General features: G+C 54.4%; 1 protein-coding gene across 9 annotated transcripts in view; it reads right to left on the bottom strand.

The window, feature by feature from the left end:
* ACSL6 (acyl-CoA synthetase long chain family member 6) overlaps positions 1-13,069 on the bottom strand; it is a 64,617-nt gene that overhangs the window by 46,379 nt on the left and 5,169 nt on the right. The window contains exon 2 of one of the 9 annotated variants that reach the window (XM_067031548.1): positions 7,489-7,664. The exons of 6 other annotated variants lie outside the window; for them this stretch is intronic. The gene's annotated coding sequence lies outside the window, so the exon portion shown is untranslated. Of the gene's footprint in view, positions 1-5,040; positions 5,218-7,488; positions 7,665-13,069 lie in introns of those variants that run through there. 2 more of the 9 variants (XM_067031552.1, XM_067031549.1) reach the window with 2 other exon arrangements.

Below are 13,069 nucleotides of genomic sequence, written 5' to 3' on the forward strand. Positions count from 1 at the left end.
AAGTTGTAGCCAAAGGCCTGCCAGTGCCAGAGGTGATGCTGGGGCCATCTTTCTGAGGAATAGCAGAGTTCCCAAGAGCAGCCAGGGTGAGGTCCGGGCACTGCTCTCTGACCCCAGACTGCACTGCAGCTCTGCACCACCACAGACCAAGACCCAAGAAGAAGAGCTAGCCCCACCATTAACTAGGCCTGTGCTGTCCGCCCTGGGATCCCATCTGCTAATGTCCAGAGGAAAAAGGAGGTGCCAGAGGGGAGCAGGAGTTAAGTTGGTGGGAAGGGAAAGGAATGAAGGCTCGGAGAGAAAGGGCTCAGCAAAGTGCTGGGTGCACTCCTAGGGGTAACGAGAATCCCTCATGACAGTGCATATGGTGGTCTGGGTGCCACGCTCACCACTGCAGTCCAAGAGGGCACAGTGGGCCTACAGGGGCACATGGAGGATGCCCCGAGGCAGGCAGTGGGCGCTTTCCTGTGAGAAGCACTGGTGGCTGAATTTGGTTCAAAGAGGGAAGTCCCCAGGTGCTACCATGTCCTCCTGTTAGCTGCTAAGTCAAGTAGTGTTGGCAGAACAGACATATGGCCAGCTGGGCTCAGGGGTCTGCACTTTGCCTAGGACTGAGGAAGGTAGCCAGGGAGGGCCAGTTGGATACTTTATCCCCACTGGGGCCTTCTTGCTGTTACTGTCCACCGGAAGGGCCTAAAGCTAGAAGTGCTGTATGACACCTATAGGTCTGCCAGCTCAAGGAGGACTGTGTGGGCTCCAGGCTGACAGTCACTGGCCTTCTATCCCCAACCTTTGGGTGCATGGCTGTTGTTTCCATTCTTGGGAAAGAATGAGAAACCCAACAACAGCTACTCTGCAGCCACGGGATATGAGCCAAACAGCAACTGCTTGACCCCTAAGAGAAGAGAGATCTGCTGAACTCCCAATAAGTGGCATTTGTGCTGAACTGTAACATCACCACACCAAAAATGAGGTCAATGCTGTGCAAAGCCTTTGTAGAGTAAGCAGGCAAAGCTCCAGAGTTCAAGTCCCTTCTCCTTCACTTATGAGCTATGCTAGGTTGAGCATACCCCACTTCTTTAGATCTCTCCTTCCCCATCTTTAAAATGGGGACATTATCACTCAGGCATGTAAAGCTCCTCATACTGGATCTGGCATAGCTGGAGGCATGCTAGGACTAAAGAGATGGCTAGAGGTATGCCTGTCAGACCAAGGAGGCTGCTCAGCCCAGGTAAGAATAACCACTGGACAGAGGTGGCTGAACCCAAGTAGTACGGACCCACAGGAGTTTATGATCTACAGGTGGCACGACAGGCTGTCTGAGTCCGGGGAACACTCATCAACCACCTACAGGCTCTGGGTGAGAGAAGTGAGCCCCCAGCCAGCCAAAGCATTCTCACTGAGTCCCTGAGCCGGAAATCCAGTTTTACCAGCAGCCTCCTTGAACTGGATCAGTTTTGAGGCCATCCCACAGGAACAAACCACTCCTGGCATACTGGTCAAATTAAGGTTCTGCATCAGCAGAGGGCAGGCTATGGACCACAGTGAATTCACCAAGGAAAACTGCTCTGGGGAGGACCCTTGGCGGGAGGATCCTTGGCAGGAGGCCAGCTGGCTTTCCTGGGAGATTTACTTCCTTAAGCTGCAAATGGCAGGCTAAGTCACAGCCAGGCCCATCAGATAAATGACTCACTACATAGTGGAAAATCTAGATATGCCCACCAGCTCCTGGGGTGAGCTCTGAGAGCTGAATGAGGTTTCCTCTAATGGACTGAACTGACTCCATGGGCTAGGAAGCCAAGGCCCAAGAAGTCCTGGCTCAGCTCTAAGGCTCAAGTACGTGGTCCCAAAAGTTTTATTGAAAACCCCGGAAGGATGCCTTACTACCACCAGTCCCTGGCCCTTGGCAGTTGCTCACAGGCCCTAAGCTACAGCCGAAAGTGGGCACTGGTTGCATTGCTGGGGTTGTCACAGAGCACAGACAAGAAAGGCCAAATCATCCACCCACCCACCTACCCATTCACCTAGCAGACCCGCATATGGCCTCTGCTCCGAGCTAGCTCAGTGCTGGGCACTGGGACAAGCCAGATGTGGGCCTGCCCGCAATCTTACGGGGGAAATACATGAGGCAGTGGGCAGTGCCGTGAGTGCAGTTTGGGCTGTGCATGGGCAACCAGAGAAGGTGCCCAACTCAGGTACAGAGAGTCAGGCCAGGCTTCTGGCAGGAAGTGGTGTTGAGGCTGAGACTGAAGGATAAAGTGGAAAGGGTGTCCCAAGCAGAGGGAAGGCTGGAGCTGAGAGAGACCATGGAGCACTTAGCAAACTAAATATTCTCTCAGGAAATAAAGTCTTGAGCCCGTGAAGTCTTGTACGAGGGTCAGTGCCACAAGTCTGAGGCTGGTTTCCCAGATGTGCAGAGCTTTCGGCCATTACCAAAGTATCACAGTTTCCAGAAGAGGGAAGAAGAGAACTTGCCTAAACTTCCTGAATCGTTAGTATGTGGGAGCCCATGCCTACACACCGTACTGCTCGACCCTCATGACAGCTCCACGTACTCATCATAAGGTGAGGACATAGAGACTCCACTGAAGAAGTCACCTGCCATTCACAGGGGCACAGTGAGCGAGCAGCAGAGCCAGGACTCAAGCCCCAGGTGACTATGGCCTTTCAAACCACTGCCTTGTGTTGCATCGCAACCCTAACCCTTGCCTACACTGTACCATCCATACCCAAACCCATGCTCTCCTCTGCAGCAGTGCTGAACCCACAGAAAACCATCTTTAGGCCTGCTCAGAAGAGCCCAGGCAGGTTGCAGGGGGTAGGGGCCACCAGAGCCTGTAAGCAGGGATCAGCCAGTCAGGCCAGTCACTTGCTCTTCACCACACACACCACAGGTGGGCTCCCTCCTGGCCTTACATTATGAACTGGCCATCCTCCCATGGCTGGGTTCTCTTCCAGGAAGCCCACTCGCCTAGGACGCTGGAGGGTGGTGGGAAAAGGGCTTGGCCACCCACTCCTCCTCAGGCTTCTATTTAGGTGCCCACCCCTAAGGAGGCGCCTGAAGTGACTGCAGCTCCTCTAGTCCTAAGGCTGAGGCTGTGCCCCTTCTTGGCTGGGCAGCAACCAGAGGGTGTCATTCTTACAGGCTTGCCAACCTCAGACAGTCACGGGTGCTTGCACATACCATGAGATGCCCTTCAGACAGCCGAGAGCCACTGGAGTGGAGAGCTGCAAATTCAGGTCCTCTGAGGACATGGACCTCAGAGCCAGCCTGTGCCACCAGGCCTTTGGCTTGGGGCAGAGCAGAGCCTGGGCCTGGGAGTCTGGTCTTATCTCATTGTTTCACAGGACCTTGGCCTCTTCTGACCTCCTCTCCTTCTCTGTCCCTGGGGTCCCAGCCATGGCTGCCTCCTTCCACACCCCCAGGAGGCTCTCTTGGTTGCAGCAGCACGGGGCACGGGGGTCGGGGCAAGGGGGAGGGGGACGGCACCCAAGGGAATCAGTGGTGCTGGTGTTGCCAAGAGAGCGGCTGAGTGTTTGTAAATATTCACCTGGCAGGGGGACCCAGCCCTCAGCATCAACCAGTCTCCTCTCGTCTAGCACATCCTATGCCTTCTCCTTGGGCATAGACCAGTTCAGAATACCAAGTGGTGGCACAGGCTGGGGGGAGTGGGACTTCCCCACCTTGCCCTATCTTCTGCTGATTCAGGGCACATGGAAGGTGGGTAGTGAGAGGCATAGCTGTCAAAACCCAGGAAAGGAGAGAATGGGAGGAAGGGGGCCCTGGTCAGAAGTATTTTGACTTCAAGGGGGCAGAAGCAGAGCCCCAGGGCACATTTCCAGTGGAGATGGCCCTGAGACCCATGGCTCCACTCCAAGAGCCCTCTGCTGGTCCAGTTTCCTGACTCTAGACCTTCACGATCTAGCAAGATGGTTCTATCAGGACTACTTCCTAAACACATCCCAAACCTGACCACTCCTCTCCACCTCCCTGGCCTGGCCTGGTCCAGCCACCACCAAGTGCTGTCCAGACTCCCACACCAGTCTCCTCACAGGTCTCCTTGCTCTAACCAGCGTTTACACTGATACCAAAGTTATGTTCCTGATACACAGACATAACCATATCATGCCGCTGCTCAAAAACCTTACCTGGCTCCCTCCTACCTTAGGACAAAAATTCAAACTCATCATACTGGCACTGAGACCCTCCATGATCCTCAGATCCTTCCCTCCCCTTAGAATCACACCAGCTTCACTCTGTATCAGCCTGGAGGCAGGTGGGGGTCCTTGCAATGGGGTTCTGGGTCTATGCAAACTTCTGAGGGCTTCAGAAACGGAGAAGCACAAGGCAAGCCAGCTGATCATTAAAGAACCTCCTTGGGCTTCCCTGGTGGCGCAGTGGTTGAGAGTCCGCCTGCCGATGCAGGGGACACTGGTTCGTGCCCCGGTTCGGGAAGATCCCACATGCCACAGAGCGGCTGGGCCTGTGAGCCATGGCCGCTGAGCCTGTGCGTCCGGAGCCTGTGCTCCGCAAAGGGATAGGCCAGAGCAGTGAGAGGCCCGCGTACAGCAAAAAAAAAAAAAAAAAAAAAAAAGAACCTCCTTAACTCCCAGTGAAGAGCTCTGAAATGAAATCATAACCTCCCAGGGGCCAGGGTCCCTAGCAAACAAGTCAGGGAAAGGGCCCAAAGGGGAGTTCTGCTGCTGGACTGACCTGGGTCCAAATCCTGACTCATACTCTTGACAGCTGTATGACCTTGGACAAGTCACTTTACCCATCTGATCTCATCTCAAAAATCTCATGGACAGAGAATAAGGTACCAGGCACGCAGTAAGGGAGACATTCAGTAGACAGAAGTTAGCTGAAGCAGTTACTCTGCCTCTGCCAGCCAAAAGGGCTCAAAGACAACTTGCAAAATTACATGCATTCACACCCTACCTTTCCAGCAGGCTCCTGGCACTGGGGAGGCAGCTGAGCTGGTCCCACTAGTACCAGCCTCCCTTTATGAAGGACGTGTGGGGCTTAGGGAGAGAGCTTACCACATCTTGATCAAAGCTCAAAACTGGCGAAGGCCCTGCCCCAAGTCTGCCCTCCTGGGGACGGCCGACGGCAACGAATGCCTGCTCTGAGAAGCCGGCTGGTGGTAGAGGCTCTCTAGCAGTGGTGACAGAGGCTCCCTGGCAGCTGTGGCAGCAGGTCTGGCAGGGACCCGGGCACAGAACAGCTCTATGGGGAGCCGCTGGCCCCCCCAGGCCCCCCGCTGCCCCTCCCCTGCATCTGCACACGGGGCAGTGCTGGCTCAGATCAGCTCAGAGGCAAGCAACCCAGCCTTAACCCCAACTCTGCCAGGTTGCAAGAGCCTCAGTTCACACCCCTCTGCTTCTCCCCACCCCTACACTGTCTTCAGTCCTGGAGAGGAGTTCGTCAGAAGGGTTGCTTAAGGACAAAGTCTTCTTACACATCTATCTGTGGCACTGATTAAGAGCCAGGCCCTCAGCTGTGGGCTAGGGACCTGCACGAGCGGTAGGGGTGGTGGGAATGGTGGAAGTGGGCGTGGAGAGGCCAGATCCCCGGTGCCAAGGGCGGCCTGCACCATTGCCCAGGAATCTCCTCCAGCACCTTCCAGGGGCTGTCTCCACCCCCACCTCACAAGGTCACAACCAGTCTACTCGGGGAGAGGAAGGAGATTAGGCACAGTCCCAGATAAAACATCTGCTCAGAGATGCTCTGGGCAGTGGGGACACTCCAGACCAAGCACCAGGGTCAGCAGGTAGAAGATAATGGCTTAGCACCCCCACAGACCCCAGGGCAGCACACCAGCCCCTCCTGAAAGCCTGCCTGAGATGCTTTCCTGGCTTGCCAGGGGGATGTCCATCCTGGAGCCAGAATCCACACCCAGGCCTGTTGGAACCAAAGCTGAGCCCCAAACTCCCTCAACGCCTCTGGCAGACAGACTGGGACAGTGAGGTCCCAGGATACCCAGGGCCTCACTCCTGCAAGATTTCTCCACTGGGTGAGGAGTTGGAGTGGTGCTCGCATATGGCCTTTTTTGACTCCTACTTCCAAGGCCAGGGTGTGGCTGGGCTCACAGCAGGCACATGGTAGCTGCTGTGGAGAGTAAAAGGCAGGTCCAGCCCACAGGACCCAGCTCACCACTCCCAGGCCCTATTCACAACCGGTGCTTCCGAGTCTTTCAGGACCGGGCCGCTGTCTGCCCAACACCATCCACCTCCTCTGCAGCAAGACCGCCCCAGGTCGCGGCCCAGCACTCTGAGCTCCCTCTCGAGAGCTGTGTTCATAACCTGCCTGGAAACTCTAGAGCCCACAGGCCTTGCAACACTTTCCCTGGGGCTGATAGGGCTTCCACTGCTCACCCCACCACCTGGGGCAGACGGGCTGTGCAGAGAGCTTCCTGCGTCAGCAGCCCTAACCTGGAACTTGGCAAAAGCTTGCCTGGGCCCACAGGCCCCAGCCTCTGGCAACACACCTGGAGGAAGCTTTAAAATGCACAAATGCCTGAGGACCAACCCTCAGCCCCCGAAGCCCCTTTTCCTTCCTTCTTGGCAGGACCCTTACTTTTCTCTGTACGTTTTCAGAGATGTTATTAACTAAGACGAAAGCCTCCTTTAATGCTTCTCAGGGCAGCTTCTGGGGCAGAAAATCCAGTGGACACAACCAAGGTCCTGGCTGACGGAAAACCACACAGGGTGCCAGAGGCAGAGAGTCACGGCCCAGCAGTGCTGCCCCAGAAAGTGTGTGGCCCAGGCACTAGGTTAAGAAAAGCACAAATCTCACCATCACACCTGTGTGACCCTGATCTGTAGAGACACAAACACAGCAGCCCACACTCAGCTGGCCCCCACCCCGCCCGCACAGGGATTCATGCTTGTCTGTGCTGCAAGAGGGGCTTTCTCTCCACCTTCCTCCTGGGTTTTAATTAGAGTCACAGAACCACAGATGACTGCGGCAGACATGGGGTCAAGGACCTCCCTGAGCTGGGAATTGCCAGGTGAGACCCACCGCATGTTCCCCCAAGAGAGATGGGCCCAGGATTCAGGGTTGCTGGGTTACAGGGTGGCTCGCCTGCCGAACCTCCCTGAGGAGCCTGATTATAGCTCTGAAGGTTGACTTAAGCCTCTTGAATGTAGAAAGGCCTAACTAAAGTTGGCTGTGCCTGACCACTGCAGAGGGCCCCTGTCTCAATAGCCCGAACCCACCGTGAACATGCCTCTCCTTCAGCAATTCACTGGGGGTGGGAAGCAGCCCCCAGCACCCTCCACCCCCATCCTCAGGCCAACACCTCTCAAGAATCGCATTCACCCTAAGCCCTGGTCAGGGAACATGGGCCCACAGTCCTGACAACAGCACCAGGAAGCCAGGCTCAAAAGATACTTTCAGACACTTAAAAATACAAATAGCCTTGGGAGCAGAGGAGCAAAGAGAAACACAGTGTCTTTCACCAGCTCTGAGATAAAAGTTGTCCTTACCACGAGTCAGGCCTGACAAAATTCTCAGAACGAGGAGGGACAGCAGAGGTTATGACAGTGGCAATGCTCCCTTTAGAAGTATTTCCAGGGGACGAAGACTAGGACTGACGATGTGGATGAGCCTCGGCCTCATCGTCCTTCCTTCCACACCAAGCCCTGGGATGGCAGGCAGAACCCTAGGGACAGTGGCAAGGGCCAATGAGCGCTACACAAGCAGAAGACACCCCCTGGCCAGGCCCCACTGTGTAGGAAGCCAAATCCTGTGGCTGCAACATGATCCTTTTCCCTCCCAGCCCGTCTAGGTTAGGGTGACCAGTGTCCTGGCCTCAGGAGCAGTGATCCATTTCCATCACTGGCCCAAACTGAGGACACAATGCAAACCCTACAGGCTCAAGCTCAGAAAGAGAACATGGGCTGCTCCAGGCAGGGCCATGCTGTCAGAGCTCAACCACAGGTGGCCAGCGTACAGGGGAAACAGGATGTGACCACCTCCAGCGAGGGGGAAGCACCTTGCAGGAGGGAGGAGGGTTCTGTTGAGATGCCGTTCGGGTCGTTGAGGTGGGGGGAGCAACAGAGGGATTTGTTTTTGCCCACTTGTTCCCTCAGCAACTGGGGACATCCTGCTGGGGGTGGGGTGGGGAGATTCACAAGACAGAACCTAAGACACATTCTCAGTCAGGGAGGGGGAGCAAGGAGATCAGGAACAGGGTGGGAAGGAGGGTTATGAGAAGGGGACAGAGTCCTAGAAAGAGCCCACTAGATGCTGCGGCTCCTGGGAAGGAGGCAGCGAAGCTGGGAAGATAGCATTTAGCTGCAGAGGGAAAAAGATGGTGATTTGTACTATATATAGCCTCATGCTTTTGAAGTCCCAGCCACAAGCTAACAGGGCCCACCCGGTCACCTGACCTAGTACCTTGGGGTTTTAGGATGCCAAAGTGTCCCAGGCAAGCTGTCCTTCCAGATCCCAGCCAAAGGGATCCCTGCTGCAGCCAGGAGCCAATAAGGCACCTATACCCACCATTCCAGGGGTCACTGTTATTTTGCAGGAATGACAATGAGCAGAGAAAAGGGAGTTTTGCTTTTGGTTAAAGGCAAATTTTCTGGGACTCTGATAAACAGCTGAATTTTCTGGCTTCCTCATACTTTGACAAAGTTCCTCTTCTGAATGGCCCAAGGAGAAACAAATCTGAACCTCATTCCGCTCAGCAGAAGTCTGTGCTGGTCAGTGGGACCCTGCCACCTCCTGAAACATCCCTCTGGAGGCCAGGGCCACACAGCAGCTGCTGCCTTTCACCACCCTCCAGCCACCAAGACCTGCTGTTGGCCAGTGGGAGCCGGTGGCATCCACAGAGTTAAAACCAGGCTCAAGCAGCCCAGCTCTCAGCGGGTCCGGAGGACTGAGAACGCAGGCCTTCTTTTCAAGGCCAGGATGAATGGGGAATATGCAAATCAGCGGCAGGGGAGGGCCCACTGCTGGCAGGCCCACACCTCTCCACCCGGGTCTGTCACATGAAAGTGTTTGTATTCCTGCTGCTGCCTCTGGCACCCAGCCAGGCTGGGGCTGTTCTCACCGGAAAACAAAAATCTCTTTCAGACCAAAGCAAAACCAGGCCCTGGCTGGCCCTGGAAGGTTGCTGGACGTTGTTCACACCGACCCACTGAGAGCACCCATCGCTTGGATTCTCACTGAACCCACCACCTTTCCAGAGGGAGCTGGAGGGAGGCCTCTGAGGCCTCTGCGGAGAGAAAGCACTGCGTCAGGTCAGGGTGGGCGGGACCAAGAAATGGGATCGGCCCATTCTGAGGCTCTGTTGTTTTGTCCTTTTCAGAAATAGTAATGACTGGGCCTCAGGTAGCAACCTTTTTTAATAAGGGAACTTCCAACAATTCTCATGGTGTTGATGGTAAATGTGGACAAAGAAAGGGGAAGAAAAATGTGACAGTAAACAAAAACACTTGCAGTGCACTGACAGGACTTTGAAGAATGGAGGTCACATGTACTCTCTGCCTGCTGCCCAGAGTGCTGCTGCCACAGGTGCCCTCGAGCTGTGGGTGGGGTTCATGACCCAGAGCCCAATGTGCACAATCACGCTCCAGAGCTTGGACTCCATCCCCCACAGAGGCTCCAGGACAAGGTCAGACTTCAACCTTGTTCAGACTTTCAGACGCCAGAAATGCTGCTCTTCTGACACCCTAGGGTCACCAGGAGCTGTCCATTAACCATGGCACAAATATATAAACGTCTGTATATATATATCTATCTACTTATTTTTTAAACAAATGTATCAATAACAAAACAAAAACCCAACCAAACTGCCAGCATATTTTATTGCAAGAGAGATGGAAGAACATGATCTCAGAATAAAGGAGAGTCATTTGACTTGAACAACTCACAGTGTTGCCTTCATTTTCCGGGAATGTATTTGTTGCAAATTTCCTCATTACACATAGCACCGTGGATAATACTGAGTGAAGAAACCAGGCACAAAATAGTGCACACTCTAGGCACTATTCTCCCACACAGAGACAGGACAAACACAGGTGAGGCTAATCTTTGGGTACAGCACAAAGCTTATAACCTATGAAGCATGGCTGCTACTCAGACTCCCATTAACAGGAGACAATGACACAGCAAGATCTCAATCACACGTATGATCATTTAGCCTGAGAGGAAATCTAGGACAAAACCACCTGGGAGCTGATTCTGAACCAATAGGAGGGTTTGTAGATGCTCCACAGATCTCCTGCAATCCAAAGGAAACAGGCCCTGTCAGCCTCTCAGCCCAGAGAAAATGCCCATCTTTGATGACCGTGCACTGCTGCCTCCCTCCTCAGGTCCTCCTACTGTCAGCTGGGGCCACACAGTATGCCCATGAAGCCCAGAGGCCAGGTATGTCTCTGGGAGGGCTCATGGGGCTGCCCCAGGGAGGAGAAGCAGGAGGTAGAGGAGAAAGAGAAAAGAAACGTCAGTCCAGATGGAAAAGGGGTCTTCACAGGTCACAGCTTTCCCTGCTGTCTGACCTGTGGCAAGGAGATCAGGGACACATGTACCCAAATCTCCCAACAGCCCACTGGCCAGGGGAAGGCCACACTCCCTTTCTCTCCACCACCCCAGACAGAGCCAGGCTGAAGGGGAGGCAGCCTGCAGGCAGGGTGGGGCCTGAGTATGGGTGAGTTGAAGGTGTCCCCCAGAGAAGCACACCCAAGCCATCTGCACGAAGGTACATTCTCCACCACTAAGCAGGGTCCGGGGGTCTAGGTGGCTTCATGCAGCTAGGGGACACAGAAGAAGGGCCAGAAACACTGCTCCTTCCAAAGACAAGAGGGGGACTTACCTGGTGGCTCAGTGGTTAAGAACCTGCCTGCCAATGCAGGGGTCACAGGTTCGATCCCTGGTCCGGCAAGATCCCACATGCCGCGGAGCAACTAAGCCCACGTGCCACAACTACTGAGCCTGCGCTCTAGAGCCCGTGAGCCACAACTACTGAAGCCCGCATGCCTAGAGACCCTGCTCTGCAACAAGAGAAGCCACCGCAATGAGAAGCCCATGCACTGCAATGAAGAGTAGCCCGCCACTCTCCGCAACTAAAGAAAGCCTGCACAGCAAGGAAGACCCAATGCAGCCAAAAATAAATAAATTAAATAAATAAACTAAACAAAGTCAAGGGGTCACTGCAGGCCTAGATGGGTCCTCCCTGAGGCCCCCTTCTCCATGCTGATACCTGCTTTCCTCTTATTGGTCTCTAGGGCCTCACCATCAGCCTCTGGCCAACCTCCCTGTCCCATCTCACTGGAGGGCCCACATCCCATCTTGCTGCCCTCTTTGTCCCAGCTCTGGCTACCTTCCCATCCCCGTCTCTGTCTCTGCTGTGTGGCCTCCAGTTGGCCTTGCTGTCTACTCTCTGGTTGACCTTACTGTCCCTCCCAGTAGCCCTCCTGTCTATGTGGCAGGACCTACAGTCAGTGCCCAGAATGGTTTATAGCCAAGGCTGGGGCAAGGGTGAGTGGTCAGGAGGAACCCCACTGGGGACTCTTCAGCCACCAGAACAATCTACAGAAACAAACAAACGGGGAAAACACACTAGTGGTAAAAACACGGCTCTGCAGCAGGACAAGTCCTGCTCAGTCCCTGATTATCTACCTCCTGTGCTGGTAGGTCAAGCTGTGGCACCCTGGGAGTAGGGCAGTGTTGCCGGTGTTGATTAGTGGGCTCTGTCCCAGAGCTGCCCACTCAACCTGGGCCTGCTTGTCCTCTCTCTCCATTACTCCAATAGCTATCAATCACTAGGTCTGTTCCTGGTCCTAACAGGTGCCAACCCAGATTTGCTTACCCCAGGGTCTGGGAGGAGATGCTGATTGTTACCCCACTGGCACCATCCAGGCCTGGCTTCCTATTCTAAAGCTCCAGGAGACAGTTACCTCAGAATGCAGGCCTGAATGAGCAGATGACAAATCAGAAGCTAACCACCCCCAACTCTCCATGGACACCCCCAGGCACCCCTACTCCACGGAGTAGCTGTCGGGAGAGGAAAGTTCTCCAGGAAGAGCTGGTAAACAGGCACAGATGGGACTTCTTGGGATTTGAAATCTTTCAGGCTCTGAGATTACAGATTGGGCTTCTGATCAGATCGCTCAGCTTGGCTCAGAATCTGTCCAAGCCCATTTCCCATCCTCCTACTTCTGCCTGTCACAGATCCCAAGCCTCACACGAATCAGGAGCCACGCAAAGTAACTGGGTCTGAGAATGACCACACCAACTATGGGCTCCTGGAGCAGCTGAGCAATTATGTGGGACCACCCCTGGGCCTCACCTGAAGGCCAACCCCAAGGGCCCAAAGTAGCATCTCACTAACAGTGCTCCCCTCCTGGGGCCCAATAGGTGGTTAGTGGGGACTCTGGCCAGGCCAATGCAGGAGTGGGGCCATCACACCAGATCATCCAGTGAGCTGAGGACCTTGACTAGGGCCTCCTTTCAGCTCTGCTTGGCCGGAGTTCCCAGCCTACTGGGAGACTGGAAACTTGGAGCTCTAAGGAAACAACAGAATCTCATCCTCAGAGAAGACGATCTTCTGTGAAACCAGTCACACCACAACTGCGAGTGTGGTCATTCACTCACTCATTAATTCAGCAAACACTTCTGGAGCACCTCCTTCTGTTCCAGGTTCTCCACTGAAGGCTGATCTGGCTCTGCCTGCAAGGAGTTCACACCTGCTTTCCCCTACAGCTTCTACCATATTGGTGATATCCCCCAGCTAGGCATAGAGCCTGGCACCCAGTAGGAGAACACTCAAGGTCTGTTGTCAGCCAATGGACTTGTAGTGAGAAAACACCTCATTATTAAGATAAATTATTCTCAGGGAATTCTTCATATCATTCATTTATGCAATCAACACTGATGCACATTGTGTGCCGGCCCTGGCTTGGGCGCAGGGAGGAGACACCCTGGCTCTGCCCTCAAGGAGATCATAGGGCTAGTAGAGGAGGCAAAAGGCTATAGTTCAGTGGCATGTGTGCCACCAGGAGATGCACGCGGCTTGAGGAGTGCAGGGACAGTGTCACCTTGGCCATCCACATGCCTAGT

This window comes from Kogia breviceps, chromosome 4 (genome assembly GCF_026419965.1).
Source record: "Kogia breviceps isolate mKogBre1 chromosome 4, mKogBre1 haplotype 1, whole genome shotgun sequence".
Classification (NCBI taxonomy): domain Eukaryota; kingdom Metazoa; phylum Chordata; class Mammalia; order Artiodactyla; family Physeteridae; genus Kogia; species Kogia breviceps.